Consider the following 22,821-nt stretch of genomic DNA (forward strand, 5'->3'; position numbering starts at 1 on the left):
TTGCCATAAAAATACAATCATTAGTTTGGAGTAAATGTCAGGCCAAAATAATCTATCTTGTTGTATGGGAGCATATATATTGACAATTGTAATGGGAATCATATTAACAGTAATGAAAACAACAATCCATCTGCCATTAGGATCTGATTCTTGGGAAAAAACTTGAATATCCAAAGACTTATTACATAATATTGCCAATCCATTACATTTACCAGTGCCTGGAGAAGAGAATACATGACCAACCCACTGTTTTTTAAGCATAACAATTTCTGACTCAATTAGATGAGTTTCTTTCAATAAAACAATGTCACTTTTATATTTAGAAAGATGGGTTAATACTCTGCCTTTTTATTGGAGGAGCCAAACCCTTAATATTCCAAGAAACAACTCTTTAAACTATGCATATTCTAATAAGCATTTTAAAACATGTTGATCACCATCAAAGCAGTTAACAATTGATAAACTTTTAATTTGCATGAAAGATTTGAAAAGAAGAGCAATGAAAAAAGAATATGAACGGATATTAGGAAGTAAAGTATTAAAATGGTAAGTGAGAAGAAGAAATAGAAACAAAGAGAAAAAAGAAAAGAAGAAGCATGGAGAAAAACAAATATAATACACAGAAAACATTAAATAACCAGAAAACCAATGCATACCATAACAACACATATTTTATAATGCAGCTACCATTACAACCCATTTTTACAACACATAGAATTACAATGCATCTCCAAAGAGGTACATTAAAAGTGCCATTACTACACTGGCTATTACCATGCATAGTATTACAACGCATATTACTTAACGTATGTTTAGTAATACCCCCAAAAAATACTTTAAAAAAAGTATTTACAGAATGTAAACATTAAAATGTAAAAACATTTCCCGATGTAAAGTACTCCTAAAATGCAGTAAAATTTCATACGTTAAAATACTGTACTGGCAATAGGAAAAGCAGGGTGTGCATTCCAAATAGAACATAACTGGTTCCCTCTCTCTATTTTCGCTCTACCAGTATAACCAAGCTGTACGCAAAATGGCTGTTGTTCTAAAAAGGAATAAAAGAGCCCTGCTTTTTCACAATACATAATAAATATACATTCCGTCAGACTCTGAATCACGCAAAAAAATACATTCCAGGACATATTTTCTTTTACATTTTCGTAAACCCCCAAAAACGTATAAATTCAGTTGACCACCATTATTGTGCTCAGTGGTACACTGACTTCCCTGGTGACCACATGCTGCTTAGGTGCGAGGAGAAACACAACAGTTTCCTACACAGACACTGCCACCTATTGACTCAAGTAAATGAAACGTTAACATTAAACATTCTTAATAACAACACCAATAATTTCCACACCTAATATAATTTTGTATTTTGTAAAAAAATAATCACAGATTTTGCTCATAAATCAACAGTCCTAAAATTGATGTACATTACCTGGAGGAAAAACACTCTAAGTTTGAATTGCCTTTTTTGGGGGTTCTAAAACATTTATTTTTTATAAAAAAAGGCGTCTTTTACTTCAGGGAAGGTGCTGGTCAGTGGTGGTGGGGGGCAAAAGTACTATTCCTACTCCACCAGGTATTTGCCTCAGGGCAGGTTCTTGTCAATGGTGTGGGCAAAGTTCCTATTCTAACTCCCCCGGGTGCTTGCATAAGGAAAGGTGCTGGTCAGTGGTCGGGGGCAAAATTAGTATTCCTACTCCACCTGGTGCTTGTCTCAGGGAAGATGCTGGTGAGTGGTGGGGAGCAAAGTTACTATTCCTTCTCCGTCTGGTGACTGCCTCGGGGAAGGTGCTGGTCAGTGCCGAGGACCACAATTACTATTTATAACGAGAAACAAACAATGGTAAATACACAGGCATTAACTATTTAAAAAATCTGTCTTTCTTTTCACAGGCATCAACTACAAAACACAGAACAAAATCACAGTTGGCAAAATCAGAGTCCAGCAATAGAAAAAGAACATGGACTTAGAAAAGTTAACAGGTAGTCAAGAAATAATAACCACATTTTCTTTACAGGTTATAAGTAATAAAAATTTCTATTTGTAAAAACTCCAGCAGAAAATTTCTTTTTCTCCCCTGTTTTACACACAAATACAATATGGCATCAGGAAGAAAGGCAACCCTCATCAAATCTAACGGAGCCAATCTACTTCTAAAGCTATCCTAATGTTAGCATGAACCAGCAGTCTTCAGGCTAAGACTTCAGTAGGCGAGTTAAGCAAGTTGTTTTACCATATATAACCCCTTGAATACCAAATGAAAGGACACCACACAAGGTATATATTAAATACATACGTATTTAATCTAAACACAACCCCTCTGCACTTATGAGGTCAGAGGTCAAAATACAATACAAGTCACACAGTTAATATACGATAAGTTGCACAGTATACTTTAGGCCCTAGGGGGCTCACAAACCATATACTAAGAAAGGGGTATAAGTACCACGTGAGAGTTAGAAAGCAGGCCTGGGGCCTGTGGAATCGCTGGGGTAACACTAAACAACCAAAAGTTAGGAAGTACGAGGTCCACGGGAGACGCATGCAGTGTCAAAACACAGACGCGAGTTACCATTGACTTTCTATGGGAAACGAAGAAGTTACAAATATGCAATTTAAGGACACTTCCGGATGGACTAGAATGAAACCCCTTTAAACGAGAGTCAAGACCCACTGGATCCCCGGAGTACTCGTGTTACCTCACCCAGGGAAGCCGGGTGCATTGGTGTCTTTTCATGTCGGGTTTCGTCGTCGTTTTCTATGGAGAGCTGCAAAGAAGTGCTGCAGGCGACCAGAGGAAAAGTGTCCGGGTGGATCCAAGGTTAGATCGGTGATGTGAAGAACCTGAAAGCAGAGGGGACAGAGTCTGGGTCACTAGCCAGTGACCAGAAAGATACCAGGTGAGGTTCCGTGACAATTGTAAGTGGTGTTTTCGACTCGCACGAATATGGTCGAGTCTGGTATCTATGAACCGCAAATGACGAGTTTAGTAAGTGTGCGCAGTTTCGCTGTGCTAACTTAAACCGTTCGTTTGTTATGTGGGTTTTTCATCTGTACCCACGGGTTCCATCTTAGATACGGCATCCATTTTGTCTCTTGCCCTCAAGTAGCCAGCGAACGGACGTTGTCCGCTTCGCGACCCTGGGACTCCCAAAATATCCGCGGAAGACACATGTTCTTTGTGAGTGTCTTTATGATGAGGGGGTTGTTACTGTAAGGCAGATGGCGCCGCTCGAGGCTCATCTTGCTGCACGGACTTATTGTCTCAGCCGTGCATCTCATTAGGCACGTCCCTTTGATGCCTGTATCTCGTGTTTCCCGTTACCTCCCCTTTTACACCCTTTCCGATCTCCCCACTGTCTCCGTCTTCCTCTACACCTGTCCTTGTTCCTATTTCGATCTGTTTTACTGCTGATTGGAATTCGCTAATGGTGGGAAGATGGTTTTTACAGTTGGGAACCGCCAAATGTTTCCGCACTTATGTTCCGGACCTCATGTGTTTCAAAGTGACCAAAGTGACCCCTCTGGGGGATAATGGTGGGAACCGGGTTGTAAACTTTTGTGTTCAATGTAATCCTATGGGTAAAAACTGTATAAAAGGAGCGATCCACAGAACCAATTTGAAGCAGTCTCCCCAAGTTGCACGTGGTGTACTTGTCGTGATCTCTGTGTTCCCTGCAGCAAATAAACCTTGAATCTTTGACGTCGAAGGAAGTGTCCCGTGTCTCTGTGATTCATACGCCGGAGCAGGTTACCCACGAAGGTTTCAGGTGTTGTGCCCTGGCACCGCTGGGTCTTAAAGAACCCAGTCCTTCAGTTGGCGCCCAACGTGGGGCTGCATCAGTGGTACCGGTCCAAGCCCGACGATCGTGAGGAACTTCGTGTGAAATCTCCGAGGGAAGGTGCACTCCGCTTCATCGATCCTGTTGTCGAAATAAGTGGCCCGAAGACTTTTCCCGCGAAGATTCCCGCCTCCGGACGGCTGCGACGGACTGCTGCCCTGACTGTAGACCTGTTTTGGCGCCTGGCGTAGACCTTGGTATAGCGAGACGATTGACGGGCCTTCCTGGTGACGCCATCGATTTTTGAGTTAAGTATTTGTGGGTCGCTCCCATAGTTCTTGGTTGTTGACACTTTAGCGAGTGTTTTTGTTGTTAGCGCTGTGTGAGTGTTTTTGTCGGTGACACTTTGCTAGCGTACTTTGTTGTGTTGTTTGACGACTGCAGCCGCCAAAAACCGAGGGTTTTGTTCTTTGCTGGGACTTGGTAAATCCCGTAACCTTTGAAGTTTGTGAAACTCGGCTAGTGTGCAGGATGCCTGGTCGCAGTACTTTGTTTAGTTGTTTCAAACCTTGTGGTATGGATTCCCGACTGGAGGACTCATGTCCGATACCTCCGGTTGGAACTCCCACGTATGAGCTCTATAGTAAACATGGGCTAGGCCCAATTACCTTTAACGATTATTGGATTAAATACACGAAAAAGGACGGCGACCTTCGTTGGCCACCTCATGGTAGCTTAGAAGCTCCGATCTTAGATAATCTAGAGATTAAATTGTTCGAAAGAAAGTCAAGGCCGGCCATGTTTGATGCCTTTCGGTTGTGGCGCAAAGAAGCCCGACAGAAAGAAATCAGACAGACTAAACGTAATCAGCGAGATAATGTTGCTACCATAGTGAAGAAAGCAGAGCAATTTCAGCGTGATAAGGAGGTTAAGGATAAGGAAGTGTTTGACCGATTACAGCGTATGACTGTAGATAAATGTTACCCCGCTTTGCCTACGGAGTCGGAAAAGAAGGAAGAGCCAGTTGAGGATCCCTTAATGTCTTATCTTATGAAGTCGCCACCTCCGTACGTACAGGGTACCGCAGCTCCTGTGGTCCCTGCCGTACCTGTTCTTCCGCCTATTCCTCCTCCGCCTGTTCCTCAACCTGCACCCGTTCTTCCTACTGTTCCTGCTCCTTTGCCTGTTGCTATCCCTACTGCTCCTCCGCTTCCACATACTCCTGTTCCCGCTACTGCTCCTGCTACTGCTCCTGTTTTGTTGACCCCTGCTGTTGCTACTGTTTCTACTCCTTCTCTTGTTATTCCTGTGTCTTATACTTCTCCCTCTACTCGTAGTCGCAATTCTCCTCTTGCGGCTAGTTTCTTTCATTCGCTCGGACCTGTTCATGGGTCCGCTGGTTCCGATGGTCCTCAGAGATGTAGTCAGCTTCCTGGAAACAGAGAACGCGTTGCGCTGTATAACATGGCGATGGGTTGGATGGTAAATCCTCAGAGAAGTCCACCCCGTGTTGTCCTCGAAACATTTTGTCAATTCAATATACCGACCCAGAGATATGTGTTTAACGAAATGTGTAAGTTCCTTTATGATCAAATAGCGGCTGATGCGCCTGACGAGGTGCTCACCGCTCTGTCTGATCTCCAGCTTCAGTTCGCAAATGGGCTGATAGTGGATACCAATGTTCGACGTGCTGTTGAACGATTGCTATCTCTTCGTCCCGCTCCCATCCCTCATGCATTGTTTATTGAGGATATTGAAAAACAGTCAGACGAGTCTGGCCAATATCCTATGCGTGAAGTTCCGCCGGTTTGGATACCAGCTAATCCTAATGCTCAACCTCCGACATTGGCGCATTTCCAGAGAGTATGGATGCATCTCCCATGGAAACGCTCGGAAGTGTTACAGGTGAAGCAATCTTTGCCTGACCCACGCAAGAATCCTACAGGGTATTACAAAGAATTATCACAACTTGTAGATGCTACGGTAATGAATCTTGCCGATATCGACATGTTGTTTGGCAATGTCGTGCCGCAACCGGTATGGGCAAAGATTCGACAGGAAAATCACCCGGCTGAATTAGGTGGTGCTTGGGCTGCCATTGTAGCGGCAGACGCCGGACAAGTAGCTGCTACTAAACCCGACCAGTTGATTCTTGACCTTCCTCAAAGAATTATTACGCTAATGAAAACTCTTATGCCAGCTATGAAGGTGAACTGGGACAAATTGTCAGCTTGTAAGCAAAAGAAGGATGAGAGTGTTTCCGACTTCTTTACGAGGTTCGAGGAAGCATTCATCGACCATAGTGGTCAGGATATGGGCACGGAGGGTGGTCAGAGATTGTTTGTGGATAAATTTGTTTCGAATTTATTGCCCGATTTGAGCAATAAATTAAAGAATTCGGAAAGTGCATGGGCCGTTTCTACTTCGGCTCAGATATTGGCTACGGCGCAATATTATGAGAATAGGGAGAAAGAAGAGAATGACCGTGTTGATAAAAAGACGAAAGAGCTCAAAACTAAAGTGTTGTTGCAACAAGCGTATCCTCCGCGTTCAAATCAGAATAATTCGCAACAGAATAATTCGCAACAGAATAGGTCACAGCCACAATCAAACAGATCCCAAACTCGTAATGATTCCTCCTCCCAAAGATCCTCGTTAGGGTATAATCAATGTGCTTATTGTAGACAAGAGGGACACATTAAATTCAATTGCCCTGTTTTGAATGAACGTAACAATGGTAACTCATCTAGAGGAGGTCGTGGTGGTTCGCAGCAAACATCACGTGGTAGAGGTCGTGGTGCTCAGAATGATCGCTCAGATAACGCATCCAATTCTAATAATTGTTTCGATCAACGTGGATCATCGCAAGGACGATCTGCGCAGTACAATGTAGACGATTATTACGTCGATCAGGGAACTGACGACAGTAATTACTAGGACAGCCAAAGACAAGGAGAGGGAGTGGTATCAGTTCCGGTTGATCAGAGAGGGCCTTACGTCGCAGTTGCTACATCGGGCGTCGTTAAGCCTTTTCTGTTGGACACTGGTGCAGCGAAAAGTTCTATCATGTCTTCGAAACTCCCTGGCGCACCTTTGTCTGGCTTAACAAATGTTTCCGTTGGATTCTCTGGCGCCCCCGTTAGCAATCCAGTTTCGTGCCCTTTGCCCCTTAAAATTGGGCCACGAGAGCTAGAAGCTCCGCTGATTTTGACTACGGGTTGTGGTGAAAATCTTTTGGGCCTGGATTTGCTTAAACGTTTGTACGCAACTTTGTATTGTTCTCCTGCGGGTGTAAAGCTTACGTTAGGAGAGAGGGTTGTCTCTCCTATGTATTTGTCCCTCGATAAGCTCCCACCGGAATTGAGTTCTCTTCCTGCGTCTTTGTGGGCAACAGGTCCAAATGACGTGGGCCTGCTTGATATCTCCCCTTATGTTGTACAGCTGGAATCTAATGTGCGATTGCCACGTATTCCCCAATATCGTATCTCCCTTGATGGTGAACGAGCACTGTTGGCGATCATCTATGATTTGATCGAGAAAGATGTTATTGAAGAGACTCGGGGAAACGTGTGCAACAGCCCTGTGCTGCCCATTCTTAAACGTACTGATCCTTCGAAACCACCTGTTTATCGTTTTGTTATCGATTTACGGGAGGTAAATAAAATTGTGGTTCCTCAATTTCCCGTTGTGCCTGATATCACGGCGCTACTGACTCTGATTCCAGCTTCTGCATCATGGTTTTCGGTGATTGACTTGAAAAATGCGTTTTTCAGCATCCCGATTGCCGAAGAGAGCAGGGACCTTTTCGGTTTCTCTCTTGGTGGACGTAGCTTCCGGTTCAAACGCGCTCCTCAGGGCTACTGTGAAAGTCCATCTATTTACAGTCAAGCCTTGAAGGGTCAACTGGATGCATTTAGGTTGCCGGTTGGTGCGGCCTTAATCCAATACGTCGACGACTTATTGGTGGCTGCCGATACTCAGGATATTTGCAAGATTGCTACGGTGTCGTTGCTGCAACATCTCTGCGAGTTAAATCACAAGGTGTCACCTTCTAAACTCCAATATTGTTGTCAAGAAGTAACCTATCTAGGTCACTTATTGTCAAAGGAGGGAAGGAGATTGACCCCAGAGAGAATTGCAGCGATTGCGCGAATGGCTGTGCCAAAAACCCAAAGAGATGTACGTGCCTTTCTAGGTATCACGTCGTACTGCAGGCAATGGATTCCTAATTTTTCATTGCTGGCGAAACCATTGGTGGCTCTTACGTGCAAGGATGTTTCAACTCCTTTACCATGGACGGAAGAATGTCAGAAAAGTTTTTCTGAACTGCGTGATTCATTGTGTTCGGCTCCTGTGTTAGGTACCCCTGATTACAGTAAGCCGTTTACGTTATATGTTCATGAGAGGGAAGGTTGTGCTTTGAGTGTCTTAACGCAACCTTTCGGTGGTAAGCAACGTCCATGTGCATATTTTTCCTCGACCTTGGACCCAGTAGCTAGAGCATTGCCGAGTTGTTTACGAGCAACAGCGGCAGCTGCGGTCTCCATCCGACAATCAGCAGGATTGGTCATGGATAATATGCTTACGGTGATGGTTCCGCATGCAGTCGATACTCTTTTGAATCGAACGAAAACTCAGCACTTGACGAGTGCGAGGTTGTCTGGGTACGAATTGACGCTCTTGGCAAGCCACATTCAGATAAAACGTTGTAACGTTCTGAACCCGGCAACTTTGTTACCAATTAGCACAGAGTCAGATGAAGTAGCAGAACATGACTGCTACTTGAGGACTGAAGAGGAAACAAAAGGTCGAGTGGACCTTAAAAACACCCCATTGGAAGATCCGGATGGTACCTTGTATGTGGATGGGTCATGTTTTAAGTTGCCGAATGGCGATGTGACTACTGCTTATGCTGTTGTAACGTTGAATACTGTTGTTGAGACTGCAAGGTTGAATCAGAATTCTGCCCAAGCTGCAGAGCTGATTGCTCTTACTAGAGCATGTGTGTTGGCGAAAGGGAAACGCGTGAATGTGTTTACCGACAGCCAATACGCGTTTGGCGTTGCGCATAGTTTTGGACGATTGTGGAGAGAGAGAGGTTTCTTGACGTCGCATGGTACGAAGATACAGCATGGCCAGCTTGTGAATGATCTTTTGGATGCATTGACTTTGCCTACGCAAGTTGCGATTGTTAAATGTAGTGCGCATCGTAAGGTGACGGATGATGTTGGTCGTGGTAACGCGTTTGCGGATGAGACTGCTAAGGAGACTGCCCGAAACCTTAGCACTCGGATGTATGTGACGAGTTCGGTTAGGTGGCCTACAGAATCGAGTATGTGTGAGGACACTATCGAAAGTGTGAAAGCAATTCAGAATGAGGCCACCGAGACTGAAAAGACGAAGTGGAAAGAAAGCACGGGAAAGTTGGATGCGAATGGTTGTTGGATTGATTTGTCGGATCAGAAAAGGTGGTTGTTGCCTGATGCGTATGTGCTGGCCGTTGTGACAATGGCGCATGGGTTAGCACATATTAGCGCGAAAGGTATTTGTAAGTTGCTGGCTCCTGTGTGGAAGAATGATGGTATTACGAAATGTGCTGAACGTCTGGTGAAGAATTGTATGGTGTGTATAATGTACAATCCTGGCAAAGGAACCCCAACTCCTCCTGGCAGTTTTGCTCCCCCTTCGTATCCCTTTGAGGTGATTCAATTGGACTTCATCCATATGGAGCGATGCAATAACTTGAAATACGTTTTAGTTGTGGTTTGCGCATTCTCTCGATGGATTGAGGCCTATCCCCTCAAAGACAATACTGCTTTGTCTACTGCGAAAATCCTACTGAAGGAATACTTTCCTCGGTATGGAATGCCTAGAGTCGTGTGGTCAGATAACGGAAGTGAGTTTGTTGGAAGTGTGATGAAGAGTGTGTGTAAGGGCCTTGGAATTAATCAGAAATTCCACAGCGCCAATCATCCCCAGTCAGCTGGATTGGTTGAAGGGTACAACGGCACCCTTAAACTAAAATTAGCGAAGATTCAGGCTACGACTGGTCTTTCGTGGCCTGACGCTTTACCTTTAGCATTACTGTCAACTAGGGCGACTGTACACTCCCGAGTAGGGCTTAGTCCCTATGAAATAGTGTTCGGCCGTCCTGCGAATGTGTGGGGGGTTCCTAGGCCAGGAATGTTTTCTGATCTTGAGTACCCAATGTTGATCGATTATCTACATGACTTGACTGCTAAACTGAGGTTAATTCACCAACAGGTTTACGACGCATTGCCGACGCAGACAGAGGGTCCAGGCCACCAGCTCCAGCCCGGAGACTGGGTGGTGACAAGGAACTTTTCACACAAAAATAACCTGGACCCGAGGTTCACCGGACCCTACCAAGTGCTCCTGGCCACGAGGACTGCCGTTCGCCTGGAGGGACGTAAGAATTGGGTGCATGCTACGCACACCAAACGAGTCCCCATCCCTTTGCCGGCAGACCCGTGGGTAAGGAGAGGCATTGCGTCATCTGAAACAGAAACATTGCCGGCGTTTGTGCCTTTTAGCGACGCACAGCTTGTTGAAGAACCCTCAGCGCAGCAGAAAGACATTGTTGAACAATTAGCATCAAAAGACTCAAGACCAGAACACTCAACTGATCAGCAGGACGCTGTCTCTTCAACGGATCCTTTGTTTGACGAGCAGACACGTCCTGGGAAAACCCGATACTTTTTGCGATCTCGCACTAAGGACAAATAAAAAGATCTTGCTTTGCTGTATTGACGATTGCATTACCCCGTTTTCCGTGATCAGTTTTGAACTTTTATGTTACTGTAATTATTTTTGCATATATTGAGCTTCATTCCTTATACCTTCTGCCTTTACAGCTGAGAGACTTTGTTTTGCATATATACATATTGTGCATTGAAGGCCGTAGGGCCGCGCGCGTACTTCCTTCTGGACAGTAGGTCTTGACGCTAGGTTAAAGGCCGTCGGTTCCTGGGAACTCCTAGGGATTGACTATTGCTGCACAGAACGAAGTGCGTCAAGAAACGTTGCGGACGGTCGTAGGGAATGGCATTCTCGAAGCTGAATGATTTGGAGGGAGCTCAAGTCCACAGATTCAAGCTGCAGCAACTCAGTCGTACCAAATGTTTCATATTCCAACTGTTTGTATTGTTTTTGACTGCTTCTGCATTATTGGCGGGTGGGGTGTATTACACGATGTCTTGCTTCTTACCTGCTACCCCTACTCCTACTTCTTACCCTAATCTTACCTCTACTGCTTCTCCTCATTCCTTTCATATGTTACCAGAACACGAACAGGCTAGACGTGTAGAATTCCGCAACAATTCCTTTATTCAGCTCCTCCATCAGCATCAGTTAGTGGTTAACACTACTAATTGTTGGGTGTGTGGGTTGATGCCACATACTACGGATAAGGGAATTCCATATCTGGTGTTACCGTATAGTTCCCAAGGGTCAGCTCGAGCATTTCAAACAATGTTTCGAAGCGCACTGGGTTTCCACCCCATTCGAGAACCACGTTCCCCCTACTCTGGTCCTACCTCGTATCAAAAACCTTTGTCGATAGCAATAGAGGATTTAGATAGTGAGATCTATGATCCCTCGCTTATTCCCGAAGAAGAGGTACAGGCCTATAGAGTCCTAAGTAGAGGTGAATATAGTGCGTTCACTAGCGAAAAGCAGCTTAAAAGCTCGCCTCCGATATGGGTCGTACCCCACACTGGTAATTTTTGTCTTATGGGTCGTGGCCGAAGATCGCAAGCCCGACTTGGAGCAAGTGCTTGCACTGAAAATTACATTCTGCCGATGTTCTCGTCCCCTGTGTTTCTAGCTGCCAAGGGTACATACTTTATCTGCTATGATCGTGCATACACATGGTTGCCTGCTGACTTCATGGGCTCATGTTTCATTGCAAATCTGTTGCCTCCGACGTTTACTGTAGATGCCGATTATCATAAGACTAGAGTTGTACGAGGCGTAATTAGCGAAGAGGATACTGCCGGTCAAGAGGCAGGAGACTTTTTCAAGGGTTTCCTCCCGTTTTGGGGACCTATGGTCAATAGTAGGAACCTGAGACAGTTGACTCGAGTGGTAGAATCGACAGCTAATATTACTGCCAGTGCCCTTGGTAATATCACCACAGAACTTCAGGCGGAGAGACTTATGACGTTACAAAACCGTATGGTTTTAGATGTCATCTTAGCAGATCGAGGTGGGGTATGTAAGGTGATCCATTCGAGCTGCTGCATTTTCATCCCAGATAATGCTCCTACTGTCTATCAAGCCATCTCGAGGTTGCATAAGATCTCCGAATCCATACACGTGGATGTAGGGGATTGGACGCTACTTGGATGGTTTTGGGGCCTGATGTCGACTTGGGGTTGGAAGATTCTGATGATCATCGGAGTCGTTGTAGTGTTCCTGTTCACGTGTTGCCTTTGTGTGCAGTGTGGTCCTGCCTTATGTGGCCTCTGTGCTACAACGTGTATGAGACAACCATCTGTTACCGAGGGGACTCGGTTGGACAGAGCTATGCTACAGCAACATCTCGATGGTCTGATGAATATCGAATATGATTCCGATTAGTGCTTGCCTACATGAGGGCAAAAGGAGCGTCTGAGGTTCCGTGACAATTGTAAGTGGTGTTTTCGACTCGCACGAATATGGTCGAGTCTGGTATCTATGAACCGCAAATGACGAGTTTAGTAAGTGTGCGCAGTTTCGCTGTGCTAACTTAAACCGTTCGTTTGTTATGTGGGTTTTTCATCTGTACCCACGGGTTCCATCTTAGATACGGCATCCATTTTGTCTCTTGCCCTCAAGTAGCCAGCGAACGGACGTTGTCCGCTTCGCGACCCTGGGACTCCCAAAATATCCGCGGAAGACACATGTTCTTTGTGAGTGTCTTTATGATGAGGGGGTTGTTACTGTAAGGCAGATGGCGCCGCTCGAGGCTCATCTTGCTGCACGGACTTATTGTCTCAGCCGTGCATCTCATTAGGCACGTCCCTTTGATGCCTGTATCTCGTGTTTCCCGTTACCTCCCCTTTTACACCCTTTCCGATCTCCCCACTGTCTCCGTCTTCCTCTACACCTGTCCTTGTTCCTATTTCGATCTGTTTTACTGCTGATTGGAATTCGCTAATGGTGGGAAGATGGTTTTTACAGTTGGGAACCGCCAAATGTTTCCGCACTTATGTTCCGGACCTCATGTGTTTCAAAGTGACCAAAGTGACCCCTCTGGGGGATAATGGTGGGAACCGGGTTGTAAACTTTTGTGTTCAATGTAATCCTATGGGTAAAAACTGTATAAAAGGAGCGATCCACAGAACCAATTTGAAGCAGTCTCCCCAAGTTGCACGTGGTGTACTTGTCGTGATCTCTGTGTTCCCTGCAGCAAATAAACCTTGAATCTTTGACGTCGAAGGAAGTGTCCCGTGTCTCTGTGATTCATACGCCGGAGCAGGTTACCCACGAAGGTTTCAGGTGTTGTGCCCTGGCACCGCTGGGTCTTAAAGAACCCAGTCCTTCACAGGAAGGAACCAGGCAATGTTGTGTTCTTTTGTTGTGAAGAAGGTGAGTTTGTCTCTTCAGCCACGAGGTCCCGGAGGCATCGACGATGACCAGGCACTGGATTCGAGCTGTTCGACAATGGATCTAGATGACTGCAGTGTCGGTATCCGGATTGGACCCAACAAGCCTTGGCAACCTCAACCCACGCAGGATGTCGAGATTGGCTCTGTTGCAGACCAGCAAGGTCTGTGGCACTTCTCCTTTTGAGGGAAGCTGGAGCAAGCCTGGAGCACCCAGGAAAGCAAAGTAAATTCAAGATGGCATCTTCAGGGGGCTCACTAGCCAACAGGCAAGGAACCGGGAAGACGCATCACACAAATGCAAGGGCGGGGCCCACGGGACACTCGCGGAGTGTGGGGCCCTGGGCTTCAGTGCAAATGGTGCTCGGGCTGGGGCTTCTCGTACCCCAATGCACAAATTACTGAGGCTTCAGGAAAGGAGTACAGTTAACAAAATGCAGGATGTCCAAGATGTCTGGTCCCACGTCTCTCGTGTCTGCTACGGGTCTCAGCTTTGCTGTGGATGTGGATCGGGGTCAGAGAAGTCTGGAAGTCCAGTTCTTGAGTTGCAGAGTCTTCAGGTTCCGACGGGAGCCTTGAAACTGCAGACCAGCAAAGATGCTGTTGGTGCCTGTTTGCACAGGGTGGTCACTCCTTGATCACAAGGGAGATGTCTTCTGTCTTCCCGTCAGAATGGAATGTCGAAGGTCCAAGATATGTCTTTCAAAGATTCGTCTAGGATAATCTAAAGTCCCAGGGACACAGCTCCTATACTTATACTAAGAAAGGGGGCTGGATTACCTGACTAGGTCCCTCCTATGAGTGGACCTGAGAAGGGGGTGGTTACACCCCTTTCCCTTTGTCCAGTTTTGCGCCAGAGCTGGGGCTGGCGTGCCCCAGCAACTGGTTTGAACGGGGCTATGCATGGAGCACCTTGTGTGCCCCAGGAAGTGTCTAGATGCATTCACTGAATGCAGCCCTCCCTGCCCCAATACACAAAACCCCTGTCTATGGAGGTGCCAGCAACTCCCTGGACAGGAAACCTACTGTCCAGGCCTCCCCTGTTGGAATTTCGTCCAACAGGAGGTTAGACTTGTGTCTGTGGCAGCAGCATCCATTTTGTGATGCTGAGGCTCTGTTTAACTTTAACCGGGTAAAGCAGTAACTTACATGTCTTTTCCCACTAGAAGGGTGGAATGCTACTCCCGCTGCCAGAATTGGCGTGGGGATAGTATTCCAAAGTGTTTGACACCTTACACGACTTGTTTTGATAAAGCCAAACCCAAGTTAGCATTAACAGCGAGGATTATAATGCACTTAACACCTTGGCTGCTAAGGCAATTCCCATCCTGTGCTGGAAATTGCTATTCTACTGTATTCATGACGAGCTCAGCTCGTCATAAGCACAGCTCCAGTGTGCCTCATGACGAGCTGAGCTCGTCATGAGCAGGGAAGGGGTTAAGTGTATAAGGTATGGCTATATCATAGAACAGCTATAAGGAGATGCTTCCGAAAGCTGCAGAGGGGCTCAGCTCATGCTAGGGCACCCTCTCACATAAAACCAAGCACTCTGCCTCCAGGATAGTCGAGGCCTACCATGGGAGTGGCTTATAGGTGTATATGTGTCTATAGATAAAGGCAGATATAGGTATACTATATCTAAGTAAGGGGTGATTACACCGCCCTACCCAGGCTGTGTCACCAGACCTGTGGTGTCAGTTTGGAAGGCAAACCAGGGGTGGCACAATACATGCTGCAGCCAGTGGTAGGCCTAGGGTGCACCTATGCCCTGGGTACCTATGGTACACTATACAGGGGCTCACAAGAGTGACCCAGTAACCAATCTGGTATGTACCTAAAGTTAATTTCATAGAGAAAGCAGATAGATTGGAGCCCTGAATAGCAGGGTCCCAGGCCAACTAAGTCGGAAAACCAGCAAAACACCAGGAAAAAAGTTGGGGTAACCATATAGTCAGATTCCACCTTCCTACACAACCACCACCCCCAAACGAAAGGAGATAAGGCTATCCTTGTCCAGGTAAGCCTATATTGACTAAGTTGCCATATAAGGCCATATGCAAATCAGTCTGACCCTGTGCTTCATGGGAACAGTCCAGCCCGAACTGCCAAGTCATGCCTACCCTGGACCGGAAACAAGCTTCCGAGGACCGGTTTCTGGCATTCCAGCCGTCTTCAGCCCGGCTTGCTTGAATCCAGTGGTGTGGAGAGCATGGGACTCACGTCTGAGCATACCCATCCCACTCGGGGTGACAAATGCAAAAACCACAGTTGATGGACAGAATGCAGAACAATGTCATACATTCACCCCAGTACAGAGATCTGGGCCTAAATCCATCGTTTTTTTGCACTCCACACCACCCCAGTTCAGACATGGCCATATGCAAATCAGTCTGACCCGGTGCCTCATGGGAACAGTCCAGCCCGAACTGCCAAGCCATACCTTCCCTTGACCGGAAACAAGCTTCCGAGGACCGGTTTCTGGCATTCCAGCCGTCTTCAGCCCAGGGTGGCAAAATATATGCTGCAGCCCCTGGTAGGCCTAGGGTGCAACTATGCCCTGGGTACCTATGGTACACTATACATGGGCTCACAAGAGTGACCCAGTAACCAATCTGGTATGCACCTAAAGTACATGCAGTCCATTTTATAGAGAAAGCAGATATACTGGAGCCCTGAATAGCAGGGTCCCAGGCCAACTAAGTCGAAAAACCAGCAAAACACCAGGAAAACAGTTGGGGTAACCATATAGTCAGATTCCACCTTCCTACAGAGATTGATCTTAGAGAGAGCATCTAGCAGATCAAAATGTTGGCATCTAACTCCAATGAACCCTGTGGCTTATTTCTGAGGGAGGTATCTCCCTCAGAATAGAATGTGCGTATAGCAAGTTCTTAGCCCACAAATCCTAACCTTCATAGAATTATTAAAAGAAAAAAAGAGGCAAGTAATCCGCAACTTTTAACACCCCAGACCTACTCAGAAATTAATATTCCCCCTGGATTTACTGTAACCTTTACTAATAAACCTTTTCTTTTGCATGACAAAAAAACCCTCAGAAAAGGATACTAATCTTTAGCACACCCCATAACCTTGTAACTTTGGAGAATAGTGATATTTGGATGATGGATGGGACCTTTAAATCCACACCCCATTCATTCACCCAAATATGACCTATTCACACCAATATCAATATCACTACAGTTTCTTTAGTGTACAGTTTACTCCCTGATAAGTAAACCTCAACATACATTGAATTTGTGACAGTGGTAAAATCTAAAACACTCATTAATAATCCTAGAAAAGTGCTAATTGATTTTGAATTACCCATAATTAACACGATTACTAAATGATGTCCCGACATCACAATCCAAGGATGTTTTTTTCACTTTTCACAGGCCTATTGGAGAAATTTCAAAAAGCATCCTTAGTTGAGTATTACACCTCAGACAGTAAACTGTTGTATGAATTAAAGAAACTACCTGCTTTATGCTTTTTACCTCCTGACAGTGTGGATAAATTCTACACATCAATTACTGAATCAAAGCAAGCAACACAAGGGGAAGGAACAGACCACATACAAGGAATCATTAACATCTTCTAGACACATGGAACAGACCTAAAAGAAAAAGAGAAACATGTTGTCAACATATAACCAGCATGTAAAGTAATTACAGGTAGTTTGAACCAATAACATATTTGATAAGACTGAAAAACTAAAGTCATATTAGAACTGGAAGTCTCCATTGAAGTCCCTCTGCATCCATTATAAGTCATCTTGAACAGACACGGGTGGAAAAGCACAATTCGGGCGCTAAGTGTACGCAGAGCAGTGCGCATATCTAAAAATGTCTTCCTCTGATATGCTATGGCTTTAGCAAAGCCTTTCCTAAAAAATAAATTAGATCCAGACCATATAATGAGCCCTGTGACTTTACCAGAGTTGATCACCTCAAGTAGATCTAGATATTCCAGGAAATAAGTGATTACACCTCTAGGTTTTTGGGAAGACGATTCTGAGTGAGAAGAATGCCCAAATCTGGCAGCCAGCTGTATGGTTAAGGGAGGAGGAGCAGGAAGAACAAGGACTTTTGGAAGAAATAACTGGAAAATAGAAATGGGATCTGAACCTTCCAATCCCTCAACCAAACCCATTAATGCTGTTCTCGAAATCTTTGACATGTCTTTATAAATCTTTCACAGTAGATGTTAGTGAGTCAAAAGCTTGCACAGCATCTTCAAGGGTCTCTACCCTTCGTTCAACTTGAGAAATTCTGTTCTCTACATGAGACCATTTATCATCCAACAATTGGAGCTGTTTATTAGTGCCCTCCATGTAGGGCTTAAGGGCCCTAATTTCTTCAAAAAGCAGGTCCATTGAAATTGTGTCAGTAGTTTTTGTGGGATAAGGAGGATCTTTTTTGGCTCTATTAATAGCAGAAGTATTGGATGATTAAGGGATTTTGGAGGATACTTTCATACCAGAAGAGTGAGAAACCCCAGAACCAGAAGAAGACTTAGAGAAATGATGACTGGTCCCTATATTTTCCTCCATATTGCCAAGTGCGGTGAAAGAGTTTAAAGTGAGAATTCTAGTAAAGGATTTGACGGGTGGCGTTGAAAAAACATGCTATTTAACATTCCTGTTCCTTCCCATTAGAGAGAACAACGCATAGCAGAATCGAAATAGGTTTGGGAAGCACTGTTTTGTCCAGTATCCAGAAATATAAGAGGCTCAACAATTTAATGGTTTAGTCACAAGGCGCTGCACAATCCAACAAACTGACAAAATTAGGAAGTAGAAAATGGCAGCACAATATTGTTAGCTGTTCTTGTTCAAAAGTGCCACTTGCATCTATAAAACACATCAGTTTGGATAAATGTTGCTTTTCATAAAATGCATCATGGTAGAAAACCTAATTGAGGCAGCAAGGGTCATCAAGGTATATGAGCGCATCCTTATGAAGAGGTTTTAAGATTAAGAACAAAAACAAAATGGCAGCTGTGATGCTCCTTCAGCACGCCCGCCGCTATTTGGCACAAAAATACATTCAAACCAAAAGACAGCTTCTGTAAAAACTAACCGTCAGAGGAAGCAGATAGTCTCCGACAAGAGACAGTCCTATTAAAGGTGAAACACTGCCATATCTACTCCTCGCTCCGCCATTTCCCCCCGAGCCACAGGAATCCTTTACGGCGCCAAGCCACGCCTCCTATGTCAATTTGTTTCTAACTCACAAAAAATGTAAATACCTGTAAATGAACTGTACAAATATTTCAACGTATACTAAAAGTCATAAAAGCACAGCACACATAAAGCACATTTTGATTTGTAATTCTGAAGTCTGATGGAAAATAAAAGATTTTAATAAGATCAAAACAAATCTTGGTGATGCACAAATGATAAATATCGTATAGTATTACATTGCTTTGTATTGCACATTTGTATAGCAACATGTTTGGCATTGTAGTGCTTACCTATATGGACATCAACCTACATTATATATGGTTGTATGTGGTTGGAAGGGTGTTGACTTTATTTGGTGATCCTATGTGTGAAGTGTTTCCATGTAATGCGTGATGACCACCAATGTGCGTCTATTGTGTTACAATATGCAGCACTTAGCAGTGTGGTGGGTGATGACCTGTGGAAGAAACACATAGGCAGAGTATGGTTTTTCAGTACAGCAGTAGCTTTAAACAGCTCTGCAGGTGCCTTTACAGATTATTTTTATGATATAGTCTGCTTCGCTGGTTACTGCACTGGGTTGTCCAGTCAAATATATTATGTAAAGCTCTGGGACAGAGATGGCATTGCTGGAGGGAGAGATAAGTGGAGCGATCTGCTGGGATGTGCATTGCTACTATCTTCTCAGATTTGAAAGTCATTGTGAGATGTAAAGCTGCCATAGTGTATAAATATTTGGGACATGCAGGCGTGGACTGGATTAAAGCCCTCTGATTGGTGGACAGAACTATAAGGTTATTCCATGCCTGTTCATTTGGTGATGGTTGGTTTATTGGCTGCACAGTACTGGTGATGGACAACCTTCGTAGCATATATGTCTTGTGTGAATATAAGAGGTGTAAGTAACAGTTGGCTACCAACAGCTGAGTGTTATGGTATTACTATTAGTGTGGGTCAGAAATGTTATGTATGAACTTACATAACTACATACTATCCCAGTGAAGTATAAGTCAGCCCTTCTTCACATAACAGCTCATCGAAAGTAGTTTGCTGGTTGGATTGTTTTCAATCTGTGGATGGTAATCTGAAGACTGCTTGAGGGTGCAACTGTATTTTCTAGTTCTGTTGCCAGTATGCGTGGTGCCTTAGTTTTCTTGGAAATGGCTATATTTTTCACTGTCTTCTCAAGTTTGTATGCTCCTGTATGCTTTGAATGCCGGTCAGTAAGGAGTTCTAGAGCTTGGTGGCTTGTACTGAAAAAGTAGTGTCTCCTATGGATTTCTTATGGTAACGTGGTTTAAGGATAAGTGATGAAGCCTGGAGCACAGAGTCCTTCTGCTTGGAGGATTGTAAAAAATTAAAGTGCCATTAAACGTTGTTCTTCTAGCTACAGGTAGCCTGTGGAGTGCTTGCAAGACGTCTTCTCTGGGGTGAAGGCAGAGAAGGAATCTTGCAGCAGCAGTTTGGATGAGTTGTATTTGCATATGATAAATGTGAATATGCAAAGCTATAGGCTGTTTGAATAGTGAAACCTAGAGATTATCCAAGGTATGGGGGGATGCAGCGTAGTGTTTTCATTGTGTAAAAGCATTCTGTTTTACTTTGTTAATATGAGGTGTCAAATATAGGTTTAAATCCATTGTTACCCCAAGGTTTCTGACTTCTCTTAATATGTTGGCGGTAGGCTGGTATTTTTGCCATTTTCCGCAGGTCATAAGCTCTGTCTTTGCAATATTTAGCTTTACATGGTTATTCATCTTCAATGTGTTCATGGCCCAAAAATTCTTAAATTGTAGAGGTTTCCCAGACCATCTATTTAAAAAAATGGTTTGGGTGTCATCTGCATAGTTGTAACTGGTGGGGGTGAATCATGAAACCCTCAGGTTTGGTAAGGGGGTTCGGTAGGTGTTGAGTAATAGAGGGCATATGAAGGACCCTTGTAGGAAGCCACACTATTGCGTGTGAGAAGCTGATATGATAGTGATACCAACAAAACAGAGTACCTCTGACACCATAAATCACGCGAAATATTTGTAAGCAGGAGTCCCTTTTATTGACCCTGCACTTTTTTATTTTTTTATCTTTATATAATTTTAGCAATCAAGCATTCCTTCACCGTATACACAACACAAGTTTTTTTTTAAAAAAGGGGAAAACTTACATTTATGCACAAAACATGAAAAATTATACAAAAAGACTCTTACAACAATACACTTAAATTATTGGGAATGTTTGAAGGATGAATTTTGCTTCAATCTTAGCATATTCTCCACATTGTTCCCAGTGATGTGTCTTAACACTGTCCATTTAATCTCATTCTGGCTGTGTCCCATTGTGATACAGTGAGCCACCAATGGGGCATTAGGTGTTTTACGTTTTATTCTGGATCGATGTTGTGTAATTCTTTTTTTGATGGGTTGACTAGTTTTTTCAATGTTTGAAGCAAATTTCATCCTTTTCCTTGGGACTATGGAAAATGGATTGAATGAGATGTCAGAAATTACGAATTGCAGATAATTGTAACATCAAATCCGCTGAAAGTGTTATCAAATGATCTCATGAATTCTTAAGCAACATTTGGAATTGCCCCCATGTCAACTACACCTGCGTTTTTGGTTCCAGTAACACCGAATTCCCAAAACCAAACTACACCCTTATCATTAAATTGTTATCAACCCGGTTTGGTCCCAGATTGAAATATTATTTTTGACTGTTCAGGTCCAAAAAATAGAAGTTCGAACAAATGAGAAAGCTGAGAATACAATGATAATAAAACTACAGAAATTACAAGTAGGCACAGAAAACATTTGACTAAAAGATCAGTGTCGTTATAAAGATCACATCACGAAGGAAAAAGGCCCACCCACAAAGGGAATAAAGAAGAAGCAAGAATATAAACAAACTACAAAAGTCACGCTGTTTGAACGCATGCGCCAACACACGAAGCACATGACCAGAATCAGTAACAATCATTCCGCTGACGTCAGACGCCATCCAAGCAGGATCGAAAGCAATCCCGGAAACACTGGAAGAAGAACGCAGACCAAACAGTGCATCCAGGACACCCTTCATCAGCTACACCAGGAAGAGGGTTTCCATAGTAAATTATGCTCATGACATAAAAGCATGCAACTCGAGAAGGGCTGGCAATAACTACCGCATTTTTTAAAAAAACGGGTGACCAATAAAACCATTGCCCCGTAAAGACTATCGTGAAGGCGATTCTAAAAGCATGACGGAACTCGATTATGTGCATTAGGCTATACCTTACAAAAGAAGTACCCCCAACATATAACGGCACATATGGGCATTTTAACATCACTTTTTTCTTCCCCGCACTAAGATGTTATCACTCTTGTACCTTGCACAGTTTACTCACAGCGCTGTGATAAATAGTACATTTTTAAGTTATATGCAAAAGACTTCAAAAGGTATATTAAGCCTCCTTTTTCTTTTCAGCCGCATGAACATCGACACATTTTAACCCCGGAAAACACATCTACCATAAGAGAGAGGGTAGGTACACTCGTCGTACGGGCAACCTTCAGCCTTTTGAAATATTAGATGAAGACATGAGACCATAACCATTACTTTTATTTAAACAGGTAGCAAAGAAGAAAAAAGTGTATGTTCTTCTGCTACAAAGACGGTATGTACAGGCCACAAAATGTTGATGTAGCATAGTTTTCACAGCGATAATCAAAGAAGACAAACTAAAATTAGTTTTGTTAAATTCTTTTATAGATACCAAAACCCGTCCTATCACAACTGATACCAGCCCTGATGAAGACCTTGAGATAAACTAACGTGTTGGTCCCACACCAGCAAGGTCGAAACGCGTTGGCATAACACAGTGGTCTAGAAACATAAACTCTAAGACAATTTGTTTTTTTCTCCATCTGGTTGAGTTGGAATAAGATAAACTCGACCCTTGAAAAGAAAGTTTAATGTTCTTTTCAGACCACCAAAAAGTACCAAAAATCAGGACAGGTGGACAGGACTAACATTGTATATAGTCTTGACACAGTGAATAATAATAGGACATTAGAATCTTGTAGAAACACGAATAATGCTCTTTAACGCTGAAGTTATTTAAAGGTGTAAAAGGTTTCGCTTCTTTGTGTGAAAATATTTAACTGTCAAGCAGGAGAGAAATTCAAACATTCGCAATAATTTAAGTGTATTGTTGTAAGAGTCTTTTTGTATAATGTTTCATGTTTTGTGTATAAATGT

Source organism: Lissotriton vulgaris, chromosome 2_1 (assembly GCF_964263255.1).
Source record: "Lissotriton vulgaris chromosome 2_1, aLisVul1.2, whole genome shotgun sequence".
Lineage (NCBI taxonomy): Eukaryota > Metazoa > Chordata > Amphibia > Caudata > Salamandridae > Lissotriton > Lissotriton vulgaris.